At 43.1% G+C, this 20,941-nt stretch overlaps 1 protein-coding gene across 2 annotated transcripts in view; it reads left to right on the top strand.

Annotated features, from left to right (window-relative positions):
• The window catches only part of LOC119650970 (beta-1,4-glucuronyltransferase 1), a 339,594-nt gene that overhangs the window by 81,665 nt on the left and 236,988 nt on the right, over positions 1-20,941 (top strand). The window lies entirely within an intron of this gene.

Below are 20,941 nucleotides of genomic sequence, written 5' to 3'. Positions count from 1 at the left end.
TATCTTAGGTCTTGTGTCGGCGGACGACACAAAGAATCATAGGGTAAGTAAGTAGAGGCAACTATGACGTTACTTTTCTTACCCTTCACCTGTTATTGTAAGTTGACCGCGACAAAGTCCTGGGAGCAAAATTCTCTCAGCACGGTTGCCTCTAACAATTTTGACATCAAAAAGCAGGCCCTCGGTCCCGAGGATCTTTCATTGAAGAAGACCCTAGTCCCCTGGACTGATCCAATACCACAGATTCTGTTAAAACGAACCCATGGCTCTTGAGCTAGAAATATATAAGGGCAGTCCTGCAACTTTGCCAGCCTTGTCGAAAGTAGATAGAAGGAAGCTTTGGAATGCTGCAGGTTGATTTGAATTACTTTTATGATTGTAGCCATAAGTGCAGTCTAATATGAAAACTGAAAAGTCTGCTGCGTTCAGTGTGGGTCTCACTGTGGTTACCAGCTTATCCTCACCTTCAGCCGAAAGTTCCGCTTTCTTACATCCAATTTCTCTGGATATCGCCACACTTGGTGGTATAGCAACGTCCATGTTCTCATTCCCAAGGAACTTCACCTTCTTCTGCAGTGCCTTCCGTTGTCGTCGGCTAGAAGCCCTCCAAGGTTCACGGTGTCCGGGCTGCATGGATCTGTTTTCACATTCCGGCGTTAGACAAGTTGTGTCCACACTACCAGCTTCCCTTTCTTCGATTTTTCCGGGTACAGGCGGAGGAGAAGGTTCTGCCAAACAAGCCTGTAGTCCCTTCTCCTTTGCAGCTAAAGTTTCCTTCAGCCAAGCCTTCCTCTCCCGTATTTTAGAAGAGTTAGGCAACAGTGTCACCGACAGCCCGGCCGTAGTCAAATTTCCAATTTCTTTCCTTTTTGGCTGACGGCGCCGCAGACATCGGTTGCAGGGTTTCCACTGAAGTGGAGAGCCTGTTTTTTACTTCTATTTCTTCGTGGGGGAACATGAATTATGCGAAGCCTCCAAAATCCATGCCTCGGCCAAGACCCGATCTAGTAGTAAACCACCAAAGGCTCCTCCATCGCGACAAGGTGGTGTCCAAGGGGGAGAGGATTTGAGGGAGTCCCGCGTCCGCCATTCAGTTGATGGTGGAATAGGGTGGAAAGAAACTTTCTTATACTGTTTATCCTTGGAGCTCCCTGAATTTTTGTTCAGGACGCAATTTGCAAAAATAGATGACCAATCTCCGAAACTCACCGCGATCGTCGACCATAACTAACTACCGTCCATCTAATTGGCCAGCAGTACATAGCATAGCAACAGTTAAATAAGTATTTAATTCGTAGTAGTAGTTTCGAAACGGGTGGTCGGGTAAACACTGGTAACAGGAATTTTCGTCATAAGTCGGATGCTAGTGAGATCCTGAGTCAAGTTAAGGGTGACCACATTGCTTCCTAACTTTTGGTCTGGAAATGAGGTACTCTTCCTAGCTCCAATGCTTAAGTTTGAATTTATATTCGCAGTTTCTTGCGAATAAGATGCCCTTGATTAACCTCTTTTGTTTATTCGCCAAGGTAGGGTCCTACAAGCCAGTTTTGCATATCAACCCTTGCCCACATTGTAAAATTTACATCAGCTTCGAATTGAAGATTTTCCGACGAATGTAATCAGCACCGCCTAAATCGAAAAGGTTCAGATTCAATGAAATTTCCTTGCCATTCCCATGACACGGAACCCTATAAATACTCATATTAAGGATAAACATGAGTAGGACACTTGTGTGGACTGGCCCGTTATAAATATATCAGAGCCGTGTTATCCTGAATTGAAACTCCCCTTGGGCGTTTCGGTCCACAAGGCTAACATCTATAAATGAACGTTCAAAGTAACTCGTCGATCCCCGAAGTGAAAAAAACTCACTCAATCAGAACAGAGCCAACGACTGCAATGAAGGTCTCCTGTGTGCCCAAGAACTGAAGCAATTATCAATGGGGCTGAGCACGCAAATGGCGAGCAAACACTTGGGGAATATGCATTTTGCTTTCCTATTCATTTCTGTCTCTTGGCTGGTACCTGCCCAGACTCAATATTTTTCAATACGTGTTTGAAATATCTTGAAGTCTGCGTATGTCCGGAAGGTGTCCCCTTGTCCCATCTCGTATGAAAAGCGGGAACCAACCACTCGATTGAGAATGTGGAAAGCATTCGTAGCACTTGATTACCTACGTCCAGTTTGTGCTAATGGAGTTGTCCGGTTGGAGAGTGCAACGTGGTGCAATCAGCTATGCATAAACTGGAAGGAGATTGTGCTTCTGTAGTGTGCACTCTTGAGCATAGCCAAATGGATGAAAGTCATAATGAAAATGGGAGCAAAAATAGCAACATGATAAGACTAGGTGCGTATATAGGCGTGAGGTCACGCTATGCTCCAGTAACATTTCCATGCTAATGGTCCTGGGTGCAGCTTTCGCACTGGAACCGAGGCGAAGGGTTCAGATACAGCAGGTTTGCTACCTTCAAACCACCGCTAAATTGTGAAGCTCTCCATCTTTCGCTCAATAGATGTAAGGTTACCCTGAGCTGTTAATGGCACTATAAAATGCATCTATAAAATTGGGATCATGAATGGAAGCCAAGTAGGTCCACACTTCATTAGTCAATACTCAGCCTGTGACTATTTGATCTCTGAACACTTAGATACGAAAGTTCTCTGATTCGCTGTTCATAATCACATGCCGCTCACTGTATCTCGTATTTTGTTAGATACAATGTTAGCCAGCCGGAACTGAGTTTGTGATAAGGCTGGGGGACGCCACTTCTCCCGGTGCCTATAAATTCCCATCGGTTGATGTAAATTATCAAAAGATTCTAATTCAGTCGTTCGCCATTTTCATTTGACCAACTTTTCTTGTAGTCATTCGCTCCCCTGGGCTGGGGGCCCCTCAACTCAAAAATGGTTTCATATTTTCCTAATATGTGAACGGATAAAAGTGCTTAGATATCAGCATGGCAAAAGTATAGATACACATCGACTTTCTGACTAAATGGTTTTGATTACCGTTGACTGCCATTCGGGGTAATTATATCTAATTGACCGAAGTTAAATAGTTTCTAAGAGGGTTTCGAATTTCTTTGGCATGGCTCCTGGGTTAATGCATTTGGATCCGCTTAGCGAGAAAGGGAAGAACCATGATTTATGCACGTAGGCTGGCAAGTTTTTTGAAAAAAAAAAGAGCAAAGACATCATAAGTTACGCAAGTAGGTTGCTTTCTGGTATTTTTTGGAACATGTGATTTCAGGAGAAAGGTAGAGGTTTCCATGTTTCCGCACAATTTGCAGTGGTTACAATTCAATGTTGGCACTGCGGATTTAAAATAATTGGAGGTTCTAAAAATATCGAAAAGTTATGAATAGATATATGAGAGAGAGTGCTTACGTGAGAAAATTATTTGCTCCGTGAAGGTGTTACAGTGGCAAGTCGCAGTAAGCCGGACTCCTGCCGGACTCAGCCCCCATCCTTCGTGCTCTAGGACACTAACCGACAATACATTTTGTTACATTATGTCGGTCTAGGTCTATCCAATTTAAGAGCACTCAACCCGTGGTTCAAAGAGCTCAGCGACTCTATCGTCTCTCCCATCCATCTCCATGTTTTTCGCATTAAGAATCCCTTGAAGGAAGCGCGCATTCGCTCATTAGGGACACCAGTTCACATTTCATGACTGTAGAGCTAGAGGCTCATTCAAAGCCGATGAGAAAAATGGATGGCCTACTGAATGTGGGACCTCCAATTAGCTAATCGCAAATATTTTGGCTGTAGCTTTGTCCGCGGAACTCCGAATCTGCTCGAAGAAAATCATCATCAACGGCGTAACAACCGGTATCCGGTCTAGGCCTGCCCTAATAAGGAACTCCAGACACTCCGGTTTTGCGCCGAGGTCCACCAATTCGATATCCCTAAAAGCTGTCTACGCCATCGCTCCATCTCTGGCAGGGTCTGCCTCGTATTCTTTTTCTACCATCGATATTGCCCTTATAGACTTTCCGCGCTAGATCATCCTCATCCATATGGATTAAGTGACCCGCCCACCATAACCTATTGAGCCGGATTTTATCCACAACCAGACGATCATGGTATCGCTCATAAATTTCGTTGTTATGTAGGCTACGGAATCGTCCATCCTCATGTAGGGGGACCAAAAATTCTTCGGAGGATTCCTCTCTCGAACGCGACCAAGAGTTCGCAATTCTTCTTGCTAAGAACTCAAGTCCCCGAGGAATACATGAGGACTGGGAAGATTATTGTCTTGTACAGTAAGAGCTTTGACCCTATGTGAGACGTTTCGAGCGGAACAGTTTTTGTAAGCTGCAATAGGCTCTGTTGGCTACCAACAAGCGTGCGCGGATTTCATCACCGTATCTGTTATGGGTTGTGATTTTCGACCCTAGATAGAGGAAATTGTCAACGGTCTCAAAGTTGTATTCTCCTATCCTCCTAATTTCGTCGAGATACCGAATTCTCTCCTGGCCGTGTACAGTTTTACCCTGGCTTTGCGATCATAGGCGGCTTTAAAGTCGATGAATGGAAGAAGAAAAAAATCATCCTCGAGTTTATCATGCTGAGGTATTTTACCGCCAACGTAGACTTCATCATAATTTCATCAATTCGTGTAGGAAAGAGCATGGGAACACCAAGATGGACCAGACGAACAGTTCGGATTCACTCATAGAATCGGTGTTTGCCCATCCATCTGTAGATTCACCGCAACATCATTCAGCGAGGATAGATTCTTGGACCGCCACATTACCCGTTGTCCTTCCCAGGATTCGTGGAGTAAAATAGTCCCTTAGACAGTCTCTCAGTATCCCCTAATGATATTCCAACGCTTTAAGCATTTCGTCCCATCTCGTAGGGGTCCCTTACGTTTTGCGTTACAGAAAGCACCACTTGTCGATGTGGACGGCTGTGTGCCTTAACTCAATTAACCATCTGGATTACTTCCAGAATTGTATGAAAATGGTCCCACCTTTAGACTATGTGATTTTGGAGGCAGGCGTCCCATCGCATGAATTGCGTCAGCCAATGTCGGATTGAAGAGCGAACAGTTTTTCAGAGAGGACGTTACGCTGACGGTAGCTTAGGATCTTTTCTGCTTATTAGCTGCAGCACTGCAACCTCCCAGTGGCACTAACAAGTTCGGCTTTTTCCTTATTGCGAGCTTCAGAGTTTTGTTAGGGATACCATCCGAACCCCTGGCCCTCTTTTGTCTTCATCGACAAAATCGCTACTTGTAGTTGCTTTGGCTTGAATGGGATGGATAGGAAATACTACATTCAAGTTGCTGTGATCAGTTAGCTCCTATTTTTCAGGTAGCCAACTTATACATCAAGTTCCTTGAGTTCCTGTTAATTTTACTTGTTGTTTTCGTGGCGGTGTGCGACTCTGTGTTTCACAGATCTAATGATTACCTTTTCTTGGGCTATGCAAATTAGTGATTTAAGTTGTCCATCAGCACAAGAATGACTTCTCGATTATCAATGTTGAGATCTCCTTTTTGAGTGTTAAATTACTGTCATAAGACTCTTTGTAAAGTCCACAGTTGATTCAGCGGTAAACTTTTTACTCAAGTTTGCATTTTATGTCCCATTCGTTCTTTCCGAGATAGCTACACCTACGCCAGTTTCTTCAACATGTACTTGCGATCATTATTTCTGTAATGGTCCAGTGATCTCCACTGTTGCAGTCCTGGCACAAATCAATCCGGCCACGTAGCCCTCGGAACAAGGGCATGGAAATGTTACCAAAAGTCTGATTGACCCATGTTCCACTCAAGGGCTCTGGCGTTAAAACTCTTCTCTAGCTGGCAATCTCTGCAATTTGGGTCTTATCTTCGAAGGTCCCGAGCTTTTCCCAAAAAGTAGGTATAGATGTCTTCTGTGTGAGGCCAACGCTGAAAAGGTTATTCCCGCACAACGAACACTAATGATACCACTTCACCGACCACGTTCCTTTAATTGCTAATTTATGGCATTTTTAATCCAGATGGCAGCAGTGCCAGATATATGAGAACATCAGTATGGTGAGCCATTATCTCCGTACCGCTCGGTAAGGAGTAAGAATTTTTGCAGTATTTGCCCCATTAGTTCGTGAATAGTTGTATTCCTGTGCAGGCTGTGGATTATGCGGTTTGGTTCCACACTTTCAGCAGCTCTTCCTTGAACACCTAGTCTCATTTCGAACCAGGCACGTGAGCGATGCCTTCTTTTCGTATATTTCATAGGGAACATAGCACTTTTGTGATGCGCAAATCTTGGGCTTATGTCCTGACTCATTCCACTTGCACTCCCGTCCTGCCCTCCGCATACCAGAGCAATGTATCCAATGAAACATCGAGTCAGAACCACCCTTCCCCTTGTGTTTTAAGTGGTCTCCTCCCTCTTTATTTTTCTTCAATCAAAAATTTGCTTTGCCGTGTCCTTTGGTATTACCAGGGGCCAACTTTGGTCCTCCAGAGTTGACAGGGTTGACGGCCGCCTTGAGTTTACAAATATATGAGTAGCTCTGTATGATAGGTTCTACTGTTTTTTGTTTGTCCAAAAGACCGTCCAGATCGTTTGTTTCAAGAGTGGCTGCCGGTTCCAGGCGGTTGTTGCCGCATTTCCGTCTTTTTTTACGCTGCGTGGTTTGTTTTGTTAGCTCCTCGCGGAATTATTTTCTTTACATTTTAAGACGGCTTAATATTTGTTAATCTGCCTGTCTTCTTCTACCTTTGTCTTCTGAATAAGGACTATCTTCTTCGATGAAATAAATTGTTCTGCCAACTGATTCAATACTTCGTCAATGTTTTTACTCGGCAGTGGGATTTCATGTCACTCAAATCTCACACCCTTTTTCGTGCGAATCTTCCTCTGACGTCTGACTCGAAGGCGCCTCCTCTTTTAACCCACCAAAGTCACCACTACCAGCTTCGTTATCCTCTTTCCCCTTCCCCTCGGAGTTTGCTTCGCAACCTTTTCAGGAGAAGTTCACAATTTTAGTCGCGAGGACAAATGACAGGCGTCTATTACCGGTTGTGTCGGTCAGAATGTGCAGTCACCTGAGTCGATCCTCGGGATTATATATGCATTCAAGTAGTCCACACATATGTTGTCACAAATTGGTATGAGAGTTTGTGCTCAGGGCTAGTCAGGAGTCCAATTCAGTTGAGTCTGCATTACCAATTTCACGGCAGATTATTTTCGGGACGGAGGCAGATGTAACCTTATTCTGGCAGCCATTTTCAAGAAATGTCACATTGGTGCACTAAAGGGACAGGCTATGACAGTTATTATTTCAAATGCAACCTACTTCTAATCGTTAGCAAAATTTGAAGTCAATGTTAGGACTGGTTGTCATATTCCTGGTTAGTTCACAGCTGAGCTTGTTAGTAGCTTTCCAAGGCCAGAATTTAAAAGTTGGCTCACTCCGAAAATCAAATAAATACGGATAGCTGTCAATCAGATACTTTGTTTTGTATGCTTGGCCCATTTGGACCCCAAAATTACGCGTGGAGCTTGCTCAAGAGGGAGTTTATTGAGCAAAAAGTAAATGAGAGACAAAGGCGTCTACAATTTCGTACCAGAGCAGAGGAAACTCATCAGACGCTGCCTCACCTTTGTTCTGGGAGCAGCGTGACCGAAGCAGCTCGCAGATGTTATACGCTTTATAATTTGCAAAACACGACAAGCGAGCGAAGTATATTCAACGTAAATCCGCCCACAGTTCGGACCAAAGCTTAGCTGAAGCTAGACGCTTTTTTTTAGGAATTAGGGAGTCCTAAGTCCGCATCCACTTGATGTCGGACCGCACCAAATGGAGAGCAACTTGCTCCTACTCTTTATGGTACACTCTGCCCTGGTACGAAACCGTAGCCGTCTTTTAGTTTTTGAACCTTGGGTGTCAAACTCAAAAAGAGAAGTCCGTGGACCATAAAGATTAGGAGCAAGTTACTCTCCATTTGGTTCGGTCCGTCATCAAGTGAATGCGGACTTAGGACTCCGCAATTCCTAAAAAAAAAGTGGGCAAAGAGGCTATGTCTTGGAGCACATATAAACACTTGCAATGAAAAAGGATATTTTTTTCATCTTTACGAAACGGGTGCACTCTGAAACTCAAGTATTGTAGATGAACTGCTGGAATGATAAAGAAATAATGGGCTTTACTGAAAACAAGTGTAAAACAGAATATAACTTTTTTGGGTCGTGGTGGATTTTAAGTCGAATTCCGTTGCATATTCCATTCCCTCAATCCAGAACTATCAATTTTTGCTTCCAGTTAGATGTCTATAAAGCGTTGAGTCTACTATTCGCACCAACAGCACTGAATCGTCTAAACGCGTGCCAGGTATACCAACATAGATAGCATCGCGTCCTGTAAAATCTTCGACTGGAATTTGGTCATTGGTGCCATGCACCTTCACTGCCAAGGATGGATTCGCCCTATACGTTTAGTTACGCTCGTACTCTCGGTACACCTTGAAACTCAGCGCAATGTTCATCCCGATTACTCCCTAAGTATTGATTAGTTAATTTTGGTGGTCTTTTGCATAGCTTGCTTTAGGTTATGTCGAGGATTCGAATATTCGAGGATTCCTGTATATTTTTGCCCTGGTCTTTGACAGAGGTTTTTCACTTGAGATTAGGCTGATTTCAATCAAAATTTCTTCCTTCTACAAGTAGTTTGGTTGCCTGATGAGACTCACGGCCCTCTTGGTATGATAGTGCCAATCATGCCAGCCCAAGCTACCATTATTTTCCCTTCCCCTCTATCCAATTCTGTTGCTGTTCATTCATTCATTCTGTTGCTGTTCATTCATTCGGTTCCCTGATTACCTTCTATTATTTGATGCGCCTTACATTCCTGAATGATCGCCTCATGCAACACGGTCTCAGATTGAATCTAAACAAAATTGAATTTTTAACGACTGATCCTCATGAAACAGGCACAATCACTGTCAGTGGCAGTGATCTGCCCAGCACTGAGCGATTTAAATACTTCGGGTCAACACTATCAGCCAATGGAGAATTAACACAACCTGGATGAAATGGCGTTCGACAACTGGTGTTCTTTGTGGTCGACGTATCAATGAACGTCTCAAATCTAAAATTTACTGCAATGTCGTTCGTCCTGTCGCTCTCTATGGTTCTGAGTGTTGGCCGACTATAAAAGACAATGAACGACGTCTTGCGGTAATGGAGACGAAGATGTTGCATTGGACTAGTGGCGTGACACATTTTGCTCAAATCCGAAATGAGGATATCCGCGATTGTTATGGGGTTGCACCGATCGTGGAAAAATTGCGAGGAAGGCGTCTTCGATGGCATGGTTACGCAATCCGTGTAACGAGAATTCACTTGCCAAGGTTGGTCTGAACATCGAAGCCAATTGTAAGCGACCAAAAGGCAGGCCGAAATAACCTCCAATCGTCATGTATTGATTCGCTGTTCCATACCAACTGAAGGGGAGGGACAAATTCTGTCACCACCAAGCATGGAAGAAACAGTCCCTGCAATCTATTGGCTCAAAAACTATAAGCCGCCAGTTGCCGCCAGATCCGAAATGGTTAAATATGGAGCAACCAACTGAACAAAGCGGTTCATTAACTGATGCTCAAGGTGTAGGATTGCGAATCAATGTTTGACATACATAAAAAGGGAGATATCACGCAGTGCAGCATCTTAGAGGTATCACCTTGCTGAGTACCATCTATAAGATATTCTCCGCTATTTTGCTAGGCCGGATACCCTCAGAATATCATTGGTGCATAACAAAGAGGCTTCACTCCAAACAAATCAGCAGCAGATCAGATTTTTTCTGTGCGGCAAGCGATGGCAAAACGGTTGGAACATGGCCATCAGTTGTACAATTTTTTCGTCGACTGTAAGGCTGCATATGATAGCATAGACAGGGCAAAACTGTACACGGCCATGAGAAAATTCGGTATCCTGACGAAGTTGATAAGACTGATTAAGCTCACCCTGACCAATGTGCCAGGCGAGATAAAAGCAACAGGATCGCTCTCGAGACCATTTAACATCAACAACGGTTTAAGACAAGGGGATGTCCTATCACGCGTCCTCTTTAACCCGGGCCTGGAGAAAGTGTTTTGCGATGCAGATATCAATGCAAGACCATCCTCTTCAAGTTCCACTCAACTAGTAAGCAAATTGCGAACTGTTGGCCGCGCTTGAGAGAAGAATCCTCCAAATAAGTTTTGGGCGCTACATGAGGATGGACGATTCCGTAGTCTACATAACGACGAAATCTATGGGCGATACCATGACCGTTTGGTTGCGGTGGGCAGTCACCCGATCCGTAAGGGTGAGGATGGTCTTGCCCGTAAAGTCGATAAGAGTTGTGGTAGAAAAAGGAAAGACGTGGCAGACCCTGCCTGAGATGGAGCGATGGCTAGGTCAGAACGCCAGATAGCTTTTAATGGACGTTAGGAAGGATAAACTGTCATTCATGCATATACGGTGCAATGGGGCGCTTCTTGCTTTTTGAAGCCGCGGAGAGCATCGATTGTTGAAGAGAAACGTAGCATCTTCCATGAGCTCCAACTACCTCCGATTTCTTACTGCCAAAAGAAAGCGATAACTCCTAGCATTCGCATCTATTTCCGCGTCAAAGCGTTTAAATCCAAAGCTAGATAAATAGTTTCTCTGTCGGTTGCATGAACGGCTGCTAGCCCGAAACAAATATCAATCAGCTAACCCAAGTTCTCCGCATGGTCCTTACCTCCCAATAACAGCAATCCCATGATGTTGTATTTGCAAGCAACATATATGGAGAGGGCAACAATAATATAGTTGAGGCAGCGGCGCATGGTTTCACAAGCGAGTATAAGCAAAAAATTCTCCATTGCCTGTATCGATCCGTTAGGTAAAATGCATTGGATGGCTTGCAACTATGCAATGAACATTTTACTTTGTATTTTATGTAGTGGGATAATTACTAAATGGACTCATATGACTGCCATAATGTTGGGAAAGGGAGGTATTTGATAAAAATTTCAAACTGGAATCATTTGATCATTTGTAATTGATATGAAAAGCGAAGTAGAGATGCGGGAAATTGGACATGGAATAATTAAGTTGAAAAAACGATGTTATAGAAGAAAAGAGTCATGGCAAAAGTTGATAATTTTGGCGTCTACCATAATCTCTAATTTCTACATCGTTTTCATTCAGATTGTTAACAATCATTTATGCCCAAGTTGACAGTTTGTTCGCTTGAAGAAATTATTTTCAGTCGAGATAATTTCTAGTCTCTCAGTTCCCGAAGATCCTCTGCTTTCTAAGATTTTGTCCGCTTAGTCTTTACCATAAGCTGCACTGACAACTAATCTTCAGTTTTTGTCTTAGAAATGCCGAAATCCATTAATCTAAAAGAAGATATCTGCTAGCTGTCACCAAACTATCTTTTCCTGTGTATGTTAACTATGATAATTTCTTCTGGATTTTAGGATCTGAAAAAAGTTCAAGCCGCGCATACGATAAGATCTGTCTTATCGTGGGAATCCGATATATAAACTAAAAAGCTTTTTATGTTCCTTAATGATGTCTTATCACAGGCAGACTGCCAAAATTGTCCAGATACAAGTATATTTAGATAAAATCTGTAAAAAAGTAACCTATCTTCACTTTTATTAATCATTTTCGTGTTGAAGTTCCTTCAGGGCATGGCCTAATTTTGGAAGGAGGTGGGAAATGCTTCAGTAAAGATGAATATCGTATTCAAAATTGCCATTTCTTGATTAAAGTTGTGAAATCTCGGTGCGGAATTATATTCGTATAGGTAATTTGTTGTGGTTGTTCTGATCAGATTGCAACAGTTTATCGAACATTTTGAACAACAGAGATCTTTTGTTTGATTTTTCAAGAACGGGAAATGCTCTTGCAAGTTGAGTTATCAACAAATCAAACGCATTTGCAATGTTATTTCCATACATGTTTATTGTATATCTGAAGAGGAAAAGATAAAAATCAGTAACAACTGAAGATCATTGATAGCCCGGAAGTTCATTTAATTGATTGGTTCAGGTTTTAGTAAAACAAGTCTAGAAATTTCCAGTACAAATTTAATGTGGTAGAAAAACGTTATTATCAAGTATATAGATTGAATTCTAGCCACGAAGCTGGAAGAGTGCTCAGGTCCTCCAGACGGTTAGTTTGTGAGCTCGTGTTAAAAAGTGACAACAGATAGAGCCTTGAAGCGATCCAGTTTTTTAGGAGGAGGATCAACCTTATATTGTACTAAATAAATCTGTGTTAATTATCAAGAGTTGGTAAGAGAGTGTTCTTTAGAAAATTAGGAAAACGGAACCGTGTAGTATATATATTATTGTTTTCCAGTCTTTGTATCTCCAGGACTGACAGTCAGGGCTCCAGTTCCAGTTTACGCTGTATGCATAGGCGTGTGTCTAACATCATTGCTAAAGCAGGAGTTTTTTCCTTCACATGAGTATCAAGCAACTGCAAGCAAACAAAATAAAAGAGGATCTTGCATCGTAACCCTCCAGAACGTTAGGTGGTCTATCCCACTTCGGATGAATCACTAGTAGATCTAGGTTTGCCCGCCCTTCAAGGATTTATGGTTATTACCGAAAAAAATGTTTATCTGTATGTTGAATTGGAGTACCACTTAGGGTGCATTGGAGGGCAACAAAAATCGGTAGTGTCCATTAGGACGCATTTCCTTTTTGTACTCAACCTGACTAGGGGGGCTCTGCCACGAATGTGAACTCAAATTGGCTGCGGCTACTATTCGAGAATTGCCCCCGTAAGTGCATTAAAGAAGTCAGTTTTCGACAGTCACCAGTAAGAAGCAGTCTACCTATGAGCTATCAATCCTCATAGATAGACTGTGAATTTTAACAGCTAATCCTTTTTTTGTTAGAGCCAATACGTTCTTGTGCGGTTTAAGGGATGTTTCTTACAGGTGTCATTCATTTTTAAGGTGTACCCTCTCCATATGTTACAAATTTAATGTGGTAGAAAAATGTTATTGTGTTAAAAAGTGACGAAAAGATAGAGCCTTGAAGCGATCCAGTTTTTTCAGGAGGAGAGTTGGTAAGAGAGTGTTCCTTAGAAAATTAGGAAAACAGAACCGTGAAGTATATATATTGTTATTTTCCAGTCTTTGTATCTCGAGGACTGAGCGCATTCAGGATATCTCGTGGGTGAAATCAACGGGTAGCCGGTTCACGCTGTATGCATAGGCGTCTGTCTAACATCATTGCTAAAGCAGGAGTTTCTTCCGTCACATGAGAAGACCTTGCATCAATTGCAGTTCCTTTGCAACATAACTCTCCAGAACCTTAGGTGGTTTACCCCACTTCAGATGAATCGCTAGTAGATCCGGGTTTGTCCGCTCTCCAAGGATTTATGGCTATTACCGAAAAAAAACGTTTATTTAGGGTGCATTGGGGGCAACACAAATGGGTAGCGTCCATTAGGACTCCTTTTCTTTTTCTACTCAACCTGACTAGAGATTGACAGCGGGGGTTCTGCCACGAATGTAAACTCAATTTGGCCGCCGCTACTCTTAGAGAGTTGTCCCCATAGGTGTATCAGAGGGGTCAGTTTTCGACAGTCACCAGTAAGAAGCAGTCTACCTATGAGCTATGTATCCTCATAGATAGACGGTTTCTTATTTGTGACTTTCGACAGCTAATTCCTTTCTTGTTAGTGCCAATACCTTTTTGCGCGGGTTAAGGGATGCTTTTTACAGGCATCATTCATTTTTAAGGTGTAGCCTCTCCATATTTCCAGAGTATGAACTCGAAAAGTGAACAAAGTGAACAAAGGGAAAATTGACTGCGTGAAGCCTGAAATATTGAACCTTCATATAGTAATGCTGATGCACAGGATAGGTGATTGTGATTTAGTGTACATGGATTTGTGCTTCGTTTATTTGTGATATGTTGTGTATGTTCGGATTGAAGGGAGCTTCTGGCTAAGCAATTTGTTTAATACTAGGAGTGAGAATAGTGTTGATTCTATTCGACAATTTCTTGACTTTTATGGCCATTTTCGTCGTCACTCTGATTCGTTTACTCCCGTTTTTCAAGGGGTCATTTGGTAAAGTATGCAGCTTCTTCAAATATGAATTGAGATCGATTTATCCGCGTATTATGTATATCCTTCATGGAAGTGTAAGTGGTGAGAGGTCATCAGCATATTGCTGAATCTTAATTAGGTTGGGGTTAGTAGTGGTTTGAGAGGACCTCCGCAATAAATATTGAAAATAATGTTGCAGTCAAGACTTAACTTTTTGTAATCCCTCCATAGGACCCTCAGACTAATGTCACAAACAGTACTTGCTTTCGTGGGACCCCTGAAGGATAGGTGCGGGGGGGGGGGGGGGGAGTTTGGAATATAAAGTTCCAGCCCTATTATAGTTGATCCTCGACTTAATGGTACGCTCGAGAATTTTTACGCAGGAAGTCGCGGGCTTAACAAAGTTAATATGAGTGGTAGATCTGGTGAGCTAATGGTCTGGTCATGCTGGCTTCAGGTTGACTATGATCAACCACGAGGGCAGAGCTATATCCAAAACAGGTAAATATTAACGAAAATTGACCGTAAAGGATTTTCTGGAATAGCTCCCCATCGTGATTGACTATAGTCAACCTGAATTATCATTCTAGCCGCCCCAACACCTAGGCTGATAACAAATAGGGCCCAACGTGGGGTCAAACCTTGATTAGGTTTCGGATCCACTCTTCATTTTGGTTTGTTGAATAGTTAGGGCATCTAGGTTAAAGAGCAGATGTTTTTGAGCTTCTTGCATCACGGTGTGCGACAGGAGCACGAGGTCCGGTCATCGATATCACCAATTCAAAGTGGTCTAAGCATATCAGTGGATAGTAGATCTATTCCAAAAATCGAAAAAAAAGTCGAAGATTGGCCATGGATCTGCGCTAATACCTGAATGAAGTATGAGGACAATCTCTTGTCGAGAGGAAATCGCGTGGCTTTGAACTAACGAGGCTGGGGAACATGAGGGTAGGTCTATTTGGCACTTTAGTTGGTTAGATGTAAGTGGTTTGAACTACAAACGCCCCCTGAAAATGGAGTAACACAGTAAAATAGTAACTTGTTCACCGTGCGCGTGCAGCCGAGTTTTCGTAGTGTGACTTATGGGGCTTTATCACCTTTTTCAAATCTCTTGGTTGTCATGCGTGGAGGCGTCTCTATTCGTGAAAGCTCTACCGGCAGCTAGGGAGAGTAGTGGGAAACGTTTCTCAATTTAAAGGAGTTTTCCGCGGTTTTTGCCCGTCTTTGTTTGTTTTGTTTTGCTTTTTAGCTTTTTAGATCCGGGTGCCAACTGAACTGTGAAGTACTCAAGGGGACCACCGTCTTACGTTCCTGAGCCTGATTAGCATAGAGGCGTCAACTGGACAATTTAGTGGAGTTTCGCTTAGGAGCTGGTACCCCTGCGAGGTCAGTTTTCGTCTTTTTCTCCTGTTTTTGAGGTAGCTCTGCTCTCATGCTTGCGCATAGTCAAGCCGGATGACCATTCAGGCCATCTGAATAACTACACTCATTATGAAGTCGCGAGATATTCCTCAATATTCCCTGTATGTATTTGTATTGGTTTCGACATTGGATGTTCAGTTATGGAAGTGTTTAAAGCACAGAGTGAGGATGCTTTCAGATCTCAGCGCTTACGGGGGCCGTAACGGCGAATACTGATCTCCCGAGTGGTCTACAGGGCAAGGTCTTCTAGTATCATGCTTGTTAAACGTGTTTTGACGGATCATTTGATCACTAACATTATTTTATACATTTTGGTTTTGTGGGGATTCAATCTGGGACAATTCCTTAGTGTCAGTTTGCGCTAAAATCTGGCACTGCTAACAGTAGACAAAGGGCTCTATTTGAGACCTCTGGCATTATTTCGGGTAGAATGTTCTTCGTGGCAGTGTAGATGGGGCGTATTCAGCATTTTTCGTAGGTAACATAGGGACGATGTTCGGGGTGTCATCATTTTAAAGACTAGGAGCGATTATAGCGAATGTTGGGAAAACTCAACTTCCCTAATTGCTCTATTTCGGAAGCGATGAGAAATGAGGTGGCACTCCTTACTTCGACTGAGCAATTGCCAGCTTTGCTGGTGCTTTCAACTCGTTCCGCTATTGATGGATCGATTAGCGCATATCATTTATGCTTGGAATGTCAAGTTTTTCGGTCAGCCAGATCAAGAGACATTAGGAAGGTTGACATCTACTACATGCCCTCCTGCTAGAACTCTTCGACCTCGTTTGGAGACTGGTTTGTGGGACTAAAGAGTAGAAGGCGTAGTGGAAGGGATCCAACTATGGATCCGCTAGAACTATGACAAAGCAGAACATCATTGACAAGATTGTTTGGAGGAGCGTCCTCAAGGCTCAATGTGCGCGGTATTCTCTACTGGAAAATTTGGGGAATGGGGTGTCGAAGAGCCAGCTGACACTCAATCCGTAATCATTTCACTTACAGCTTGGTAGTCATGTTGAGGTGGTCCAACCCTTTAAAATCGACTAACAGGAGCTTGCCACGACTACCTATCGTTTCAAGGAAGCCAATGCTTTTGGTTCTGAGGTTCTTGCATGTGGTTTTGTGTGAACTCGCACAGGACTTTTCCTACCTTTGGTAAGATCGTTTGGAATTTTCGCGACCAATCAATATCAGTCGATACTTCATTATGCTTGCTGCTTTCGTTGTAAGTTTTTCGTCTTTCAAGACTTTCAGGTCTCATGGCAAACATCGTCGAAGATAATAAACCAATTACATTATGAAACAGCTCCTCTATGCCGAGATATCGACCATATGCTGGCTTCAAAAGACATCGAGGAGTAGGCGAGTGCGTGTTTTCCCCGGCTGCCCTTGTGGTGGAACCCAGTAAAGTGTATCCATTTGTTTGGATGTCCGCAAGGTGAACAATGTCGCAGTTGAAGGACGACTATTCTTTACTTTTCTTTCCCGAAGGCTAGATTTGTCACAAGTCTGGACCTGAAGGATGTGTTTCGATTAAAGCTGCTGGACGAGACGTCTAGACGGCGTTTACTGTTTGATGACGACTGCTCTATCAACTAGTGATCATGTCGTTTGGGCTCTCCAATATAGTCCAAACAATTCAACAAGTTTCTTATCAAAAATATCTAAACTAAAGTAGATCGTCTGATGTGGAGATTAAGAAGAAACTCCAAAGACCGTTCCATGGGATTTTCTGTCACTTTCATCGCTTCGATCGCGATTAACGATTTGCTTGGCTGGACGACGCTCGTCTTTTCTTCGTTTTAAATTTTAATGATCATCCGGGTACAGGGCTTAATTTATTGAGCATAAAACATGTGAATTATTATAAAGTGGCAAATAAGGAATTGAAGTGTAAGTGACGCCCCATTCCCTAATCAGTTAGTTAGTGCGAGTTGACGGATACGGATGAAGCTAAATGGATCTTGCCCGCCAGTTTTTCATAGTTAAGTCATAAGCTCTTCGTCACTTATATAACGTCGAAATCCTTAAGGGGGATTGTGGCTGGATAGTTCAGACTCTACGCGCTGCGTTGGCCAAGTCACTTTGTTCAATGGACGAAAAAAAACGTGCCCGGCAATATCTCTGCCAAGATACGATGTAAAAGGGCCGACGTTTGCGGGAGCTATGCGAGCTGCCAGTATGTCAAGAATTTATTGGGACTATCGAACTAGACGATCTTCGCCCGAGACCTATGACAAGATATGATGTGGAACGGTAGGTCTTTGGGGAGCTATGCCATTTGCCAGGATGTTAAGAATTCATTGTGACTATTGAACTAGACAATCTTCGCCAGAGACCGTGGATGTCTGGAACTTTCGATTGCGGTAAGTTCAAACCGTATTGGTTGTCGTATCAGTGATGATGCTAAGGGCAGATTTATACTCTACCTTTTTGTCTGGTACAATTACCTCGGCATGGTTAGAAGAAGTAGTTTCTGTTTTCTATAAGAGTCTTGTATCCGCAGCAACTAGGTCGCTCATTTGCTTGCTGCTTGTTACTTTCTGATGTTTTCTGTGCTAGGGTCTTATTGATGGCGCTGTATAGAAATATTTGTAGCTCTCTCAATAGTTCAAAGAATATTGTCTGATTATCGCTGTGGTTGAAGCCCTCGTTGATGTGGCAGGACATACCATGTACCAGTGCAGGACTAATACAGGTCAGGTCTGTAACCGAGCCGGAGTCCTCGTTTCGAAGGGTGTTTAAATAAACTTCGTTGGTCAGAACTATATCTAACTGCGCAAAGCTTCTAATAGACTGCGCCCTGTTACATAAGCTTTTTTCGAGGACCCAAGGCCAATTAGCTCTGGACTTCGTTCCCTTATGTCGAGAACAAGACCTTCACACATTTCCTCTAATTCAGGCAAATACCTAGTGGGTTATAGTAGTTGTTCACATATATGGTACATTACTTATTTTCGCCCACACAAGGCCATTGGCCGACTGACCCATGGCACATTGTATAGCTTGAACATTGTACTCTTTGCCAATGCGGTCTTTCTCTCTTCACCTTTTGCATAGATCGGACAGATCTTAAAACTCTTTTAGGTTGGGATCAGCTTTGATCTTTTTTAGTATAGCTTGTCCATGCTGGAGGTAACTGCTGCCTCTGCTGCTGGGCTTTCGTCTTTCCTTGCGACCTCTTTCCCGCTCTTGCGACCTATTATATAGGACCCTAATGGCTCCCACCATTTTTTCGATAGCTTAGCGTACATAGTGGTTATCATTAATAAACTCAAGCATGAAAGGTAATTTCTCCATATCAGCGCTTTGTTCTATATGAACTTTGGCCCGATTACTCCTGATTTTTATTTTTTGCCGTCTTTGGCATTGGTGGAGATCGAAGTGTTGAAGAGTTTCTCACGAATGTCTTAGCCTGGGAGTTCCTTCTGTGGCCGTCCTCTTGGACAAGTTCAGCGGGTGTCAAAATCGCCTTCGTCAGCCAGCAAGGGAACAGTATCGTGCCATCTTATGGACTTAAACAAACGTAAAATTTGTTCAGACATCAACGATGTCATCTCAGTTCTCTGTTAAATTAACACTCGCAAATATGATTTTTTTCAAGACAGAGTGCGATTAATAGCAACTGTACTTCTTCAACCAGGTGGAGCTTAGAGGTAACAAGCCGTTCCAACTGCTTCATCGCATGAGGATACTGGTTGGATTCACCGTTACTAACGGCGTCATTGGAAATCAATTGTTCGACCTTCTTCTACTGGTCCGTTCCTCGAAGGTCATGCAATTATCGCCTCTCGACGAACTGGCTTCACTGACAGTCCATTCGTGACGCCCAATCTCGTTGCAACCCCTTACGATTAAATTTCTGACCAAGCACATGGTAGTCATCCATGTTTCTATTGTCTAGCTTATCCCAGCCAGATAAGACATCAATGTGAAATGCCCCCCAGAACAGAGCCGACTTTGTGATAGATCGGCAACTGTCAGATAAGAGGATGATAAGTCTTATTGGTTCGGTTGCAGGTTTTTACGTTTTTCTTAAAATCCTACCAGGGAAACAAGAAACATTGCTACCGCAACTCCTGATGGAAACCGCCTGCTTATATTCAACAAAAATTCACACATAATTAATTCCGGCACCATCACCTCGCTTCTCAAGAAGGTTCTAAGAAAGACCGGAAGTGCTAAGCCCTCACACTGTTAACTCCTCACCGATTATCGAACTAACGACATAATCATCACTTCAAAGAATTCTGAACAATACCGCGGACACATTCGCCAGGTTTTTGAGATCCTTCCTAGCAATAGGCCCGCATCAACGCTAAAGTGCTCGCCCTCGGGAAAGAATAAGTAATATACCTTGGATATTGATTGATCTGTAAATGCAATTGTAATTAACTTGTGAGCACCACGAAAAGTGGAGATTTCAATGCCAGATCACTTGACTGAAGTAGCGAGGAAGGACATGGTGTAGCCACCCTGTCTGCTAAGTCAACATGAAGTAGCTAAAGGAGAACCGCGTGATGGCACTGGCAACCGCTGTATTCACATTAACTAGCTGTTAGGCGAATGCTCTGAGGACATCGACGATGAGACCCGAGTCTGCAAGGGACTCATTCATGTGAAGTCCCTCTTGTCAGGAAACGTTATCACAGGTTATCTGGTACCATGCGAACTGGGATGGCTTTCAGAGAACATGTGTTCCGGGAGAATATCTGAGGGCTGTGCTCTCGGCCCGGCTATTTGCGGTTGACCCCCTTATTGGAGTTTCATGGTGTTTTGATTGTGCCCATATCGCAGGTAGGGCTCCTTGTGGGCTTAAGCGTGAAGTTGCGCCTCGCATCCACTGGTCTGAATGCTCAGCCTGCATTTAGTGTAAAGCAATCCGTTTTTGAAGAGGACCGTGGAGTTATGCCTACACGGGAGGTACTCATATTAAACCACGAGGACCTAACCACTTGACTTTTACGATGCAGAGTATATTAAATATTACAAATGGCGCCCAATGTGGGCTCTAACTTTTTTGGCATCCTTTGGGCGCTATTTGTAGAGGACCTGAGAAACGGTTTACACGTGGTTAGTCTATTTGGTTTCTACTCGTATTGAAGCCAGTCTGAGAGTAGTCAAATGAAATGTTTGCTAAACAAGGGAAGCGAAGAGGGAGGGATGTATCAGCAAGGCTGGCTCAATTCCGAAGTTAACACTTTTCAACTCGCCTCCGGTACACTGAGAAGGTCCAGCTCGTATCGTTGGTATTCTTATTAAAGTTATAGAAAGCAACAATTCCGGTGACTTCGTTACAAGCCCTTCTCTGTTTTTTCTATGTTTTAAACCAATCAATGCCTTATAACCAAAAGGAGATATCGAAGGGACCGCCTTAATTACAGGAAATAAACCAACATGTGTCTTCTTCTGGTGAGTGATACAGTACAAACCACATGGGTTCTTCTGAAAAAAAAAAAACGGGGAA

This window comes from Hermetia illucens, chromosome 3 (genome assembly GCF_905115235.1).
Source record: "Hermetia illucens chromosome 3, iHerIll2.2.curated.20191125, whole genome shotgun sequence".
Classification (NCBI taxonomy): Eukaryota; Metazoa; Arthropoda; class Insecta; order Diptera; family Stratiomyidae; genus Hermetia; species Hermetia illucens.
The sequence above is the reverse complement of the archived record's forward strand: the minus strand, read 5'-3'. Positions and strand labels throughout refer to the sequence as shown.